At 40.6% G+C, this 15448-nt stretch overlaps 1 long non-coding RNA gene across 1 annotated transcript; it reads right to left on the bottom strand.

Annotated features, from left to right (window-relative positions):
• Nucleotides 1-7432: 7432 nt before the first annotated feature.
• Nucleotides 7433-8949, bottom strand: LOC123958033. Its single transcript, XR_006821985.1, has 2 exons — nt 8844-8949; nt 7433-7862 (listed from the first exon to the last, which is right to left on the bottom strand). It is a non-coding gene; the product is annotated as an uncharacterized LOC123958033 (long non-coding RNA).
• Between the last annotated feature and the right edge of the window lie 6499 nt (nt 8950-15448).

The raw sequence follows: 15448 nt of genomic DNA, 5'->3' as shown, positions 1-15448 counted from the left end.
TAAGCCCAGAGTCCAATGTAACAACACTTTACTTTTACATTATTTTGCACTAGACTGTGATCAAATTGAAATAGGAATTTGAATGAAACAGTTTGGTGATTAAAGTTTATTTCACAGGACAGACAGATGTTAACATCACCTAATTCCAACTGAAATGAGCAAGTGACCGATGTTTTATTTTCCATGTGGATTCCTAAGCATACAGAGACGAAAATACACATAAATCTCTATTCTCTCTATCTGGATAAGTTTCCCCTTAGTCATGTCATCACACACAAACACTTATCACCCCCTACCCTCCTTCTGATTGCACATTCAAATGAAATGTTGCAGTTTCCCCAATTAAAATACGCAGCTCTGTCAAGTGACTTTTATCTCTCCTCTTTCCCTAAAAACAGATATTTGTCACCACCACACTTGGCATCAAGTGTAAATACAAACAAGATGAACAGTAGAGGGCAGTAACGCAAAATAAATTGCATGCAGTCATTACAGTAAGTAACTCCAGAATTAAAATAAAGAAAACAAACAAACAAAAAAAAGGCACGCACACCCTTGCCACATTTATATAAAAGGTTTCCATTCCAGTGTTGGCTGGTGAGAAGTGGTATCCCAATTCATGGTCTACATATTTTACCACCACATCGCATAGATGTTATTGGGAACCACTTATAAATGACAGTGACTTGTCAGGAGACTCCACAAGGAGAAGGGTTAAGTGGGAGAAACTGGTATGAAGTAAGTTATACCCACATACAGAGTAGATGCACCCACGTCCAGTGGTGGAGCCAAAGCTGATTTCAGGTCTCTGTTGGCATCAGTGCAGGCTCACGCACACGCACGCTCGCACACACACACACACACACACACACACACACACACACACACACACACACACACGGAGGGAGATCATCATCAGTAAAAAAACAACAAACTTTCCATTGTCTAATCAAACTCTCCTTTCTCTGTAACACAGAAAACACACAATCTGTTGCAAAGTCTTGACAGCTACCATAGGAACACAATCGGATAATTATATCTGACCTGCATATCTAGTTTGCGTGCGTGTATGTGAGAGTCTCTCCTTTGATCGGCAGCACTAATTGACAGACAGAGACAACGGCATGTGAAGAAAACACAGGAGTCACTCCAGGAGATGTTACGTGTGTGTGTGTGTGTGTGTGTGTGTGTGTGTGTGTGTGTGTGTGTGACGGAGAGTGAGTGTCTGCAACACAATAACAGCTTATCGCCAGCTGGGACCACAAACTGGTCAGTTCAGTCACTGAGGCACAATTCTAGCCACGTATAGTAACAGCAAGAATTGATTATACACGCTAATATTCCCTCTTTTACATTTTCTCTGTTTGTCTGCCTCTGTTGTTCCGACACAAACTTAATTTGTTCACTTTGACACTCCCTCTACTCTTTCCTCCTCTGATTCTCCTGCTGCTCCAATCTCTTTAGACTCCGCACTGTGGCCCACGATGAGTCTCGAAGGAACTCTCTTTTCTGTTTCACTTGGCGTGACCCAAATTGTCTTGGACAGGAACGGCAGTGCTGCCTGTGATGGAAGTCCTTTTGCTGGGCAGTGAGTCAGAAAGCTGGGGCAGAAAACATTTGCACACTGTGGAGGCACACACACAAAAGGACAAGATACACAGAGACAACATGTCCTGTTAACCGTTTCTTTCAGCAGCACAGCAGGGTCAGGCCGGCTTAAAGATGTCAGAGTCAGACACAGAACTGACATCAAAGTGGCTCCACGGGGAATACATGGAGAACACTTGTACATTCAGAGCACAAGGGGGCTTAATGGTTAATAGGGACCTTCAATAGAGGCCCCTTTGAGGGAAAGCATGAAGTCATCTTGAATGAGACACTGTCTGCCAAGTGGCCCTGTGGGCACTACACTGTGGCTGATCCTGCACTCTTTGAGATGACAGAGCAAAAAAAGAGTTCTGCACACAGAGCCATAAATATATTTGATCAATAACAGAATAAAGTGCAAAACAACTCAGACAGACAGACAGATAGATAAATAGATAGATAGAGCCATACATTTGAAATAAATAATGTACCTTTCTTTTCCTCCTTTAGGAAACCTGAAATTGGACAGGTCACTTACTACAGAGGTAGCTAACAGTTAGGATATGGTTTAATATGTCTTCCTGGGTCAAGGGAATGGTAAACCTGAAGGCTTTGCCATGCTGACAGTAAAGCAGAAGACAAACAGACAGCACACTCCCGCATATGAAAGAGCTTTTATAAAACAGGACAAGAGAGAAATGGTGAGGCGAGCAATTTATCTTTGCAGTCAAGATGTGTAGGTCATCCATCCGCCCTTTATGCACAAGTGTCACCATCAAATATGAGAACGGAGCAGATAAAAGGAGAGGCTAGGATGACATGGAGATGGATAGAGCAATACAGAGAGGATGAGGAAAAATGGGGAAAGTGAAATTTAAACAACTATGGGCACAGAGAATAGTGCTGGGCATCTGATTCCAACTATGCTTACGGATTCTCTCTCTGACAAAATCCTGGATTTAATTCTTGTAATATTATTTGAGTATGAAAAGAAAAACAAAATATGCTGAAAACAGAAAAAAACAACAGTATTTTTCCACAGATTTAAGTTGCCATTAACTTTCATCAGTCAAAAATGAAAAAGCAGTTTGTAAAGGTAAACTAAAGGACAATTCAATGCTTTCTCTCTCACTCTCGCAATGCACATGCTGAATGTTCAACTTTTACTTGAGTTGGATGTGCCAGTATTAGCAGAAACTGGGGCATTTCAACTATGACTCATGAAATCGAAAACACTACACCAAACACTACAGCATCTTGCACTGAATGAACTATGACTCAATAAAAAGATGATGAGAGAGGTGGAAAGAGGTGCGGTAGTAGACATGGAGAAAGAGAGAAAGGTCATAGATAGACTGAGCAGTGAGGGTGTTTGCGTGCGTGTGTGAAGGTGCTTGTTTGTGTGTCTCAGGGCTTCACATGAACCCAGGAGGAAGCTGTAGTAAACAGTCAGGCAGGAAGGCGGCGTGTTTCTCATCAAACACACATTATTGATCTGATCCACAAGTCAGATATCAAACACCGGATCATTGCTGGGAATTACCCTGCCTTTCCTTTCTTCTGTCTTCTCTCCATCTCCGAAACGCCTGTGTCTTTCATGCAGTATTTGTTAATTGACAAAGCAAAGGAATCTCAATAGCCATATGTTTGTCACTAGATCACACACACACGCTTTTTCGATTTGGTGACTTTTGAAGACACTGCGTTGACTCACATGCATTCCTTGAAGGCTTAAGTAACTGCAACCCAACTCCAATAAAGAAAGAAATAACCAAAACCAGCCATGTTTGTAACTACCCATCCCAAAACAGTCGATTACAAAATATAAATAAGAACTTACCTTACCCGTTCTGCCAGATAGGTATGAGCCAGTTGATCAGGACCTCTATTAGTTGATTGGTGTCAAACGTACAAGAATAATAGTGAATGAGAACTTGAATTACATGACTGCACTGCACACATCATATTGGACAAACGGAACAATTTACCAGACCAGTTCTGATCAAGATAGTTGTCTCCAAACTTTTCTTCCGTTTAAGCTTCTTAAACTTATTTAATAATGTTGAATGTCAAGAGGCACGCACCTGTTCTACAGCACTGACATGACTGCGAAGGCGGAAAAGCTACGTGTTGGCCGTCAGATGTGTCGTAACAGTAAAATAGATCATTGTCGATCCTTCAGATACATGCACAGATGCATTTTTACATATATATGTGCATAAATACAGTAAATACATTCATTTCACAACAGAGAAGGGTGTTTCAGAAAGATAGAGGGGGAGGTTTTCGTCATTTCTAAAATCAAGGACACATACCCGTTTTACCGAGCCTGCATTGGTGGTGACTTGTGTGGACTTTGGATAGCCAAGTATCCCAGAATGCATTTCGCCGCCAAAAAGCGGAAATGTCGGACGAGGAAAACTCACAAGTGTAACTTATAATACTGCTGTTCTTGTGTCACATATAGTAGTTTTAAAAGTTTTTTATGCGGGAATATAGTTGTTTACTCCAAATATGTGGTTGATTTCTCAAGACAGAGCTGATTTAAATAATTGCTACGACGTTTTCGGCCCTCTAACGGTCAGGCAGTCATCAAGTCCGCTGCTGTTCCAATTGCTGAATGACTGACTGCGTGCTCCCGTTCCTGAGAGTTTGTATCCCGAGCCGAACTTGCCAAGTCCGAGCTTTACAGTACAGAAGTCCAAACTTGGCGAACTCTGTATTGAGAAACAGCTTATGTCTTGCCTTCAGTCAGGCATGGTGGTGGGAGTGTCATGGTCTGGGGCTGCATGAGTGCTGCCAGCACTGGGGAGCTACAGTTCATGTAGGGAACCATGAATGCCAACATGTACTGTGAAATACTGAAGCAGAGCATGATCCCCTCCCTTCAGAGACTGGGCCGCAGGGCAATATTCCAACATGATTACTACCCCAAACACACCTCCAAGACGACCACTGCCTTGCTGAAGAAGCTGAGGGTAAAGGTGATGGACTGGCCAAGCAAGTCTTCAGACCTAAACCATATTGAGCATCTAAGGTCTCTAACATCCACCGGCTCCGTGATGTCGTCATGGAGGAGTGGAAGAGGACTCCAGTGGCCTGTGAAGCTCTGAACTCCATGCTCAAGAGGGTTAAATCAGTGCTGGAAAATAATGGTGGCAACACACACACACAATATTGACACTTTGGGCCCAATTTGGACATTTTCACTTAAGGGTGTACTCACTTTTGTTGCCAGCGGTTTAGACATTATGAATGTCTGGCTGTGTGATGTGTTATTTTGAGGGGACAGAAAATTTACAATGTTATGCAAGCTGTACACCAGTGGTTGGCAATAGGCGGCCCATGGGCCAGAACTGGCTCACCATATTATCTGGCCCGTGGCCAGATTGCTTTGATAGCAGAAAGTTTCAAATAAATACATTGATAACAGCTGGTGCTGAAATAGATCTCAGTCATGACAGCTACTCACATAATCACTTCCTCTTAAGTGATTGTGAATACAAAATAAAAGCATTAGAACCATTTTTGCAGCAATGCTTTATGTCGAGTTTGAGCGCGTTTACTTTGAAAAGTTCTGAAGGACATTCAAAAGAGTCTCTGGCCTGCTTGGCACACCTTAAAAAGCTGTCAGAAAACATGTTATTGGATTCCCGTGAAATGAAAATAAGCGTCTATAGGTTTATGAATGCGGATCAAACGCTGGGATGCGTACACACACTGCAGCACATTCTTTATTGTGAGCATGTGCAAAAGTGTCCTCATCAATTTGTTTAACAAGGGAGAAAAATAAATAAATCCACAGTGGATTGAGATAGAGTCCCGCACTCTACCGACTGAGCTAAACATACACATGGATATCAGAGGATTTGAGTAAAGACAACTCGCCATTACTACAACTGTATGAACCCAAAATAAACATTTTGCTGTGATTAAATAGCAATAAATGGATTAAAGTGATGCCGAAATAACTACAACATGATGCAGATTTGTTAAACATATGAATGAATGCTTTGTCAAGTCTGTCAGCAAGACAGCAGGACAACAACTTCTAAAATGTTTGTTTTCTGAATGGAGTTTGGATCGATCAGGGCTATTCTATGCTAACTTGGTCACAGTAAAGTACAATGATAGCTGGAATAAAGTTACAGACACATGTTTTCTGACCTCACCAGGTAGTTCAACTTCCTCGCTTTCTTTTCTCCAAGTAATGTCCAGTTTTGTCCGGTTTTTATATAAATATTAAGTGGTAGTCCGATAGAGCTAACAATGCTAACAACAACACTGGAACCGGATGTGCACGGAAGCTAGCTGCTGAGAAGCTCCAGCGAAGATAAATCAACGTTGTAATCCCAAAAACTTAAGTAAAAAGCTAATTTAATAAAAACAGTTAACTCCGAGCTCCTCCCGCGAGTAAACAGCGTAGTTGTTGTTAGAGCAGAATCCGACTGACTATGGGTGTTTATTTGTCCAAAGGTTGCAGCGCTGCTCGCTGCTCCTCTCCCCCAAGTTCAGCAGCTCTCAGCCAGCCAACAGATTTTCAATCCCCCGCTCTGCCTCTCCACACATCGCTCTGAAACGTCGGTGACGTACGGACAATCTCAACACAGGTAGGCTATCGCGACTCAGCGTCAGGCGACTTTCTCGCCTGCTCTACGCGTCTTTACAATGATTTTGTATGTAAACTCACCGCCCCAAACGCTCACTTCGCTTTTGTTCTGAAAGCACCATTAGAATTATAAACGCGGGTCAGTCATTATTTGAATGAAACCCCTACCAAGATGTGTCGATATCAAAAGTGAGCAGTAGGTGTCAATATGTGAAAATAAAAACACTTCCTTTTGAAATTCTTTTGTGACTCCTCTTGCCTAACTGCTTGGTCCCTCACAATCTCCATTACAAGGAACTTTGGATAAAAGGCACAGCACATCACAGGTGTACCAATGAAGCAGAGTCTGCACACATTTCATGCAGTTATGTAACTCACACTTGAGTCTACACAGAACAAGGTGAGGGAAATATTTGCTGAGACCGGATTGGTCATTTATCTTGATGATGAAAAGATGTGTCCATTAGGCAGCCATGTAGACACAGAGATGCCTAGTGACATTATCTAATTCAGTGCAGTACAAATCTAAAGCAATGCAAAATGCAAGATGAACTACTTCAGAGTGTAATTTAATAGTATAAATCTCATTTCAGGTAAGTCAGGGGTAAGAAATAGTTTGGACTAGTTGGACGAAAAAAAATCTAATTACACAATCGCTCCAGGAAGAATGAGAGATGAGAAGGGTTATGTAAATTCTGCCTGTGAGGGGCTGCTGACAAGTTTTACTATACACAAACATGGCTTAGCTTTCTCCACACTGTGCTTTCAGTTCCAAAAATTCTAATTCAAGACCATAATTCGCACCCTTTCACCTATTTTTAGTGCTTGCTAATGTTAATTAAATTTGTTGACAAAAGAACAGTGCTGTTCATGGGACATTGAATGATCTGTTTAGGAAGGGAGAAGGTGACAGAGAAAACCCTGGAGACAGATGACCTCTCCCAGTCACTGTCAGCATGCTGAAACTCTTTTTGTGGATTAATTTTGTATCAATGAAAGACTGTTTTAACACTTACTTATTAAGTAAAAAAAGAGAACAGGAGAGAACAGATTACCCCCCATTTTTCTTTACTCTGTATATATGGCATCTTCCCTAATTGTGTAAAATAAATAAGGTAACATTGTCCTCTGACCATGATTCCTTTATCTTTTGTCACAGTGAAAGTGACATGGGCAGAGGACAGTGAGAGCAATGGACAGCACATTAGTGAGGCCGAAGAATGAAGAGGTCGAAGCTTTAATAAAAAATCCACTATTCTTGTGTCTTTTATTGTAGAAAATAAACATATCCATTTTTATATCTCTGCAGATTCTTAGTCATCCACGTCATCTAAGAAAGGTTAAATCAAGGGTAACTGGACTTGGTTTAAGATACTTGAACTTTAGAAGCTTCTTGGATGAGAGTATTTTCAGCCATGTTTAGCAGCCTTCGATTTAACCTTCCTTGGACAATTTTAAACAACAAAAAAAAGAAAAATCAAGGGGTTTACACACTTGGAGATGTAGCCTGAAAGTGAGAAAAAAAAAGTAAAGTTACAAAAAGTTTGAGACTGACAGAAAGAAAAACAGAGTAGCTGTGGCCATCAAATCCACACACAGGGCTGGGCATTTCCCATGACCACCAGCTGCTAGTCTGCGTGTCCGGCTTCCTTTCCTGGGCTTCACACTGAGAGAGAAACAGTGGGAGAGACTGAGTAACAACAATAACCAGGGCGGGACTAGATACAGTTACTTATAAGGTTCTTCATTTATATATGCATAATCAACAAGCTGTGCAGCTGTGTGTCTGCAACATCATGTTAGTAGAAAAAACTCTTAGCAGGATACATTTTCTGTCAGGATTTTGGTGTGAATAAATATTGTCTTTTAAACATCCTGTGCTTTCCCAGTTTAAACCTGCATTTTTGACTACAAGGGGGCAGAAAGAATCCCAAAACAATCCTTTAATATGTAAAAACAAGGGTACAAATACAAGGGTGTTTCTATCAACCAACAAAAATACAGGATTGGATGATTCTGATGATGTAAAATGTTTTGTTTAAATCACTAATGTTTGTAAACACAGAAGTAAAATAAGCCTTCATTTTAATTGCAATCAATACAAATCAGTCCCTCCAGGATTTCGCGATCGCAGCTATTAACACAAATTCAACAAATCCCAGTGAATTCAGCGCGACTTGCAATTTTGACCATGCACGCAATGCAATTTTTCCGCTAATTTGACCTATCATTGTCAGCTTGTCAGACATTTGTGATACCAACGTCTCACATTTGCTGACAAAAAACCCGTAAAGGAACTGTGAAAAACTGTATCCAGATCTTCTTTACCAAAGCGGGGGTAAACTGTTTTGCAAAGTATTATGGTTGAACATAAAAGGAAATCGAGTGGCAGAATCGCATGGAAGACGCCAGATGAGACACATCACTGAGACACAGGCTGTTGCATCCCGGTCAATTACAATGGCTGAGAGAGTCAAGGTAATCGCAATTTTTTTTTAGAAAAGCTGCCGCAAAACCCTGGAGGGACTGACAATTGCATAATGCTCCATGACAGTTTATAGTCATAAAAAGCTGTGTTTTGCGACTTAAAATTTATTTTCTACATTTAGTTCCTTTAACATTATAATATATCATGAGCTGATTTTACCTCTGGGTTGGCTGCTTGTCATTGGAGCAGATGGCTGTCTGGTTGTCAAGGGTGACACAAACAACGTGAGGAGGACAGCGCACCTTCAGAGAGGTATTTTTCATACCTGATGATGAGATGCCAGAAAAAAAATATATAATCTGATTTACAAAACACACAAACAAAACCAAACCACACATTCATTATTATGCTGCAACTACATGGGGTTAAGGAATCAACTACCTCTTTCAAACTGTGTGTCTGTTTCAACTCTATCTGTGGTGTGTGATATACAGCACAGTAAGCACATGTAAGAGTCAGGATACTGTAAATGTGAAGAGCTGACATGGAGGACCTAATGTAAAACTGCAACCTTTATCTTGAGCTGGTGCCATGTGTTTTCAATTTCCCACCCGTGACAGATTAAGAATAATGAAATGTATGATGTTTCTATAGTATAGGAAATGTAATGACAACTTATTTTGGAACATCAGCGCCACTTTCTTCAGTCTCCATGGTGATGTTATTGGTGTGATACTGAAGCACAGCTGGCTGGCGTTCAAGGTGAGAGAGATCAAAGCAGATCACTGACTCTCAGCATTATGTCATTTTACACTAGGCTAACAGCACAAACCCACTTTCAGGTGACAGGCGAAAAATGCAGAAAACAAATGAAGGTTGAAGAGGTTTAAGAGACAGTGGAAGTAAAATAGAGACAGATTAAACAGAGATGTAGCGGTTACAGTTCACACACCCTAGAGTGTAACAGCTACAAGACCAGAGGAAGCTTACAAGTAGGAGGAAGCCAAGCTATGACACTAGATATTAGGGCAGTGGTGTAAACTGTAGAAGGGTGACATTCCCACCACACCACTATGTTTGTGTGGATTGGATGTTGAAATTCCATCGCCCTTGCCTTGTCACATAACTTTCTTCTCTGTTTATACTCTTCAGATCTTTTCCTCTTTGGCTGGTTCCTGGAGTCCAGCACGTTCGAATATGCCAGTGTATACAACTCTCTCTCCCATTACTCCTGTGCAGGAGCACTAACACCACCTGTTGCTGATTGGCTGGAACATTATTATGTGGCAAGATCCACACCACTTTCTTTGTTTTACATTTACAGAACCAGGGCTGTGTAGAAAAACCGCATCTTTTTTCTGAGCACACACAAAACGAAAAGCTAGTGAACCATGAGGAACTATTCACTGTATTTAACAAAAACTGGAGCAACTAGGGATTAAATGTCTTGCTCAGATGGAATCGAACCTGGGTCTCACACACCAAAGGTGTGTGTGTCATCACCACCCCTATAATCACATACTATCTCTTTAATGCATGTGGTGCAGTGATGTTTATGTCCATTTTTTTTAACATGTTACAAACTAGGGCTGGCAATTAAGACTTTCAAAACAAGTTAATTGACTTAAAATGATTATTATGCCGCATCCCATTTCGCAAAAATGGTCTCATTTTGTCTTGTGTTATAAATCCAGCGCATCCCTTTCCTTTACAGTGGTGGCTCTCGCTCCTCCCTAGAAGCTAAACCTAAAAAGAGAGCCGCCTTGTCTTAATTAGGGGTCTAATGGGTTGTTTTCTGAGCCACCGCTTGTGTCTGATGTGAACATCAACTAGTTCCTGACCTGATGACACACTCTCACTGCTGTTTACGTGTTAGGTTATTACTGTTAAATCACACTACTAAGTCTGCCAAAGACTCACCCATGATATACATTTTATATTAGTATTATTATCGGATTATAATTTTTATCAGATAATCTCTTGCTTTCTCCCCTTTTCTGAATCTCTGAATCTTAACCTTGTTAAATAAATAAAAATGAATCATTAAGCTTTTACACATGCTATTCCTACATCCCAGCTTCGCATCACTCAAGCTAGTAGAGTGTCTATTTCTGGTCACTAGGTATTGGGTTACACACAGGGACTCTAAAAAATAGATTACTATTGCAGAAAAAAGATGGAAAAAACGTTAGGAGGTGACAGATGGAAAATGAAACCCACACACATACAATAAAGTTGTCAAAGCTTATTTATGTACAATCGGAGAAACAGATCCATTGGGAAGTAACACTTGGTTATTTCGTTTCTTTATGCTGCATACTGTGTGGGTTGTAGAAAGTCAAAACTTTACACAAGCAAAACTGTTTCACATTTTCTAGAATGCAGCATATGTGGGGAGAGAGGAAAGATGCAGTGGCACTGATAAGAGGAAGAGAAGAAGAAGAACAGGAGATGTCAGGAGAGTAGATAGAGGAAGGGTAACGGAGATGAAAGAAGTGGCTCTGAAGAATGAAAACTACAAGACGGGGGACGGTTTTATCCATTTAAAACTAGCAATTATAGCGCTGGGATCTCTCCAGCACACTCAGTCACCTTGTAATTCCTATATTTCCTCATTCTCCCCTCCACTCTTCACCTTCCTCTTCCAATTCTCTATCTATCCTTCTTCCATTTACTTCTTTTCTTTTTCGTTTCATTAAAAAAAAACCTTCATGACATGGCATAACAGATTTCAGGTAATAGATTTCTCGGCGAAGATGCTAGTGTTACAATTCTGCTCAGAGTTCAATGAAACACGGTCCTGTTGCTGATAAATGAGAAAAAAAAGCCAGAGGCAACCATGTGAGTGGGAAATGAGTGTGATGACTCTTCACCAGATGCTTTTTGGTAAATAAGGCTGAAAAGACTTTGAGTGACTCATCTGATCAAAGAGGAGGCAACTCAGCAATACAGGAGAGTGTTGCACAGTGTATGTGAGTGTGTGGACTGCCATGGTAAAATGCTTTGGATTGGAAATGGCAATGCTCAGGGTACACCGTGTTGCTCTAGTAACATTATGCTTAATTATAAAGTAAAATATTTCCTCTACTTCAGCTGACAAAGTGCAGCATAGTGATGTGTAACTAATTAAAAAGGAAAAACGACACTGACCCCAGTATGTCAAAACTTCTTCATAGAACAGAGTCCGTCAGTCTCTATGTTAGGTTTATGTAACCATTTCCCCATCAGCTTCATAAATTAGATTATGCTGTAGAAACATGAACATGCCACACAGTGTTATTTTATGACACGTTTTGGGCCTTTCAATAGGAAGCCTGGGTACATATCAAAACAAATGCTGATTTGTCTAATGTAATGTCAATAGTTTTCCATGTGTACTGCAAACATTAATTGTATGAAATCATTACTTAATAAGAAAATAAATTTTTCAAGCACGCGCAAGACTGATCTCAGGGCCATGACCAACGTAGAATTGATAAATTAACTTTTTTTGTTGGCGAAATGAGCACAAACATATTTTACCGTCACATTTGAATGTAAATTATTTTGATGAATGCGTGGCACTGAGACAATCAAGCTGTAAGATTATTAAGATGCTGGGTCTAAACTACAAAATTGCTCCATTCAGATATCCTCATCTGCAATGCAGGATTTAATTGGAAAGTTTAATTCAAAAACAAATTTTTTTTTTACCGCAGCACGTAAATGAAGTGAAAAGACAGCATGCTGAATATCAATGAAGGGTTGCTGGACTATCAATGTTTGTTAGGGCATTGCACAGACATCTGCTATACTGAAAGCCTTCATTAGTGTGACTTTCTAATATAGTGCATACAGAAGTTAATTGTAAACAATTATGTATTCATTAACTTAGAATTTGTAGAGTTGTTATTAGTTGTTATGCTGAGGCTTCTACTGCTGTTGTGCTGGCAAAATATAAGTGACAGCTAAAAATTGTGTGTTTGGTGTAATACATTATGTATTTTGGGGTGGCTGCAGCACCACAAATATGGGAGGAGGGACTGGAGATTTATGCAAATACACACTGAAACTAATTAATCATGGCCAATTAGCTGCAATGGTAGGTGCAATTACATCTGTGATTTAATATCTGCAACAACAAAAAAATTGACGCATTGTTGAAGCCTCGGCAGCCATTAGAAGGATCATCATTGTGGTTATGATAGTATAACTTAATCTGACAGCGGCTCAGGACATTTTACTTGGTAGGTGGTGGTGGTGGTGGTGGTGGGTGGGGGGGGGGGGGCATATGTACGTAACTTTCATAACTGTTACAGGTATATTGCTCACATTTAGGAGGGAAAAAAAAGAGAAGGATAATGATAGAGATGTGAGTAAACATTATAGTACATGATAATGAAAACTACATAAATGAAATGCAGAAAAGAAAAATGCTTGAGATACACTTTATGGGAGTTCTTTGTTCAGCTCCACAAAACTGCAACTCAAACAAAAATATCAGCACCGAAATAACTATTATTTTTTCTGCCTTATTGTTGTCCCTCAGTTGCTTTCTGCTTGATTATGTATTTTTCCTGACATTAAGCAACTCATAGTAGACCCGGTTCAGTGTTTATGTACGATGACTGAATATGCCAATCATGCACTTTTTATTTATTGGATTTTTTCCAGCAGTAATTTGAATTTCAAACTGTCATCATATTCATCATGGTGTTCTGTAAACAATAGCAAACACAGAAGCAGGCGCTGGCACAGAAAAAGTCGGCACAGTCATGAAATCATAATGTAAAGCAGTATGGACGATTAGTAATAGTTTAGTGCTTTACCTACAAATACTCTTGTTTGTCCCTGACTCAAGGCGTTCCCTAACCTTCATTTCAAGCTCCGTGATGATCCAATCCTCGCTTATAGGTTACAGCAACACTTCAACCCCAGGCTGCTGGCAGAAAACATTATAGCCCAAAACTTTAAAATTTCATCACAAGAAAGGTGTGAAACACCTTTTCCTCCCTCCTGCAGTCATGTACTTCTCTATTTCTTTCACACCTAATGTACCTTCAGACAGAAACTGAGTCTAAAAGAGAAGGATAAGATGAAACACTCTTTGTGAGTCCTCTAGTACTGGACGGAGGCCAGCACTGATTGGGTAATAAAGATAGTCAGAGTGCAAGAGAACAGGCCACTTTGCCAACAAGCCCTTTCAGAGACAAGAAGGTGGCCTCTAATGAATTACTACGGAGCTGGACAAGGGTGAGTGGGGTGTTTTATTACACTATGCATATGTGTATTTTTGTACTATTATCTTCATGAGAATCAGTTTTAATTTATTTTCAGATCTTCAAAGTGAGGACAGTTTTGGTGCTGTGAAGTGACTTTGGCCAGTCCTCATTTTTTAGATGTTAGCTCTAAGGTTAAGAAAAAGTGTTGGCAGTGAAAGGTCTTCCTAAGAGTATACTATGGAGGGATTATTTGGTCAGAACTAAACCTAAAAGTCTAAAACTAAAAGTCGAAATCCGAAACTAAAAGTCAAAATCAAAAACTAAAAGTCGAAATCGAAAATGAATTTGGTATTTAGAATTGGGCATTTAGTCATTTAGCCATTTAGGATTGGGGATTTGGTATTTAGGATAGGGCATTTAGTCATTTAGCCATTTAGGATTGAGGATTTGGGGATTTAGGATTGGGAATTTGGGGATTGAGGATTGAGTTGTGTATGCAAATGAGGAGGCATGGCCCAAAGGCTGCAGGGAGGCGCAGAGGCACTTTATGGACTGCAGGGGGAGCTCTGACTGCCAGCACACTGCCATGAAAACAAGCAGAGGAAGTCAGCAAGGCTGGAGGGAGGACATCCAGCCATCCAACCATCATCAACCGCTTATCCTGCGTACAGGGTCGCGGGGGGGCTGGAGCCTATCCCTGCTGACATCGGGCGCAAGGCGGGGTACACCCTGGACAGGTCGCCAGTCCATCGCAGGGCCACACATAGACGAACAACCACTCACGCTCACACTCATACCTAAGGACAATTTAGGGTAACCAATCAACCTAGTCTGCATGTTTTTGGACGGTGGGAGGAAGCCGGAGCACCTGGAGAGAACCCACGCAGACACAGGGAGAACATGCAAACTCCACACAGACCGCTAACCACCGCACCACCGTGCCGCCGGAGGGAGGACTATCATTTATAATACCATAACTAAAAGTGTTCAGTATTTCTGTCCATGTGGCCTCACACACAAAGTCAACAGTGAAAGGAATGCTATCCATCTGACGAGAAAGCAGCGGACAGTACAGCAGGTAAGATATGATAACATTACCAAGTTAGCTATATTAGGCTAACTGTTGCTGATATGCATGAGTTACGTTTGTGGTCGGTACATGCAGGTTTTAAGGAGCAGCCTCAACAAGGCAGTGCAGACCATGCTCATAACAATGTACCGATAAGTTTGTGTATGTTGCAAGCAGACATAATATATGAACGGAACGTACACAAGTAAGTAGACGTAAATAGTCCATGCATCATCCGCTTAAGCCTTAATAAGAAATTGTGTCTGTAAAGCCTGTAACATGACTGTACATGCAGCTGTAATAAACAGGAGCTACAATACTAATCTGTATAATGTAGGAGTTGTGCTAAATGTTTTCCTTTATTGGTATACTGTTAGTGAGTTATGTGAGAAGCCTCAACCTAGCAGTGCATTTCTGTAACTTAACGTGAGTCTGAACTGACCATGCTGATAACAATGTTTCGATCTGTTTATGTATGTTGCAGATTTTAGTAAAGATATTCAAAGCCACACTGAGTTTTTATTCAGATGTGCAACAATTACTTCTCTCCTAAG

The sequence above is a fragment of the Micropterus dolomieu genome, linkage group LG19 (genome assembly GCF_021292245.1).
Source record: "Micropterus dolomieu isolate WLL.071019.BEF.003 ecotype Adirondacks linkage group LG19, ASM2129224v1, whole genome shotgun sequence".
In the NCBI taxonomy this organism is placed as follows: Eukaryota; Metazoa; Chordata; class Actinopteri; order Centrarchiformes; family Centrarchidae; genus Micropterus; species Micropterus dolomieu.
Note: the sequence above shows the minus strand (reverse complement) of the source record. Positions and strands in the feature narration are given on the sequence as shown.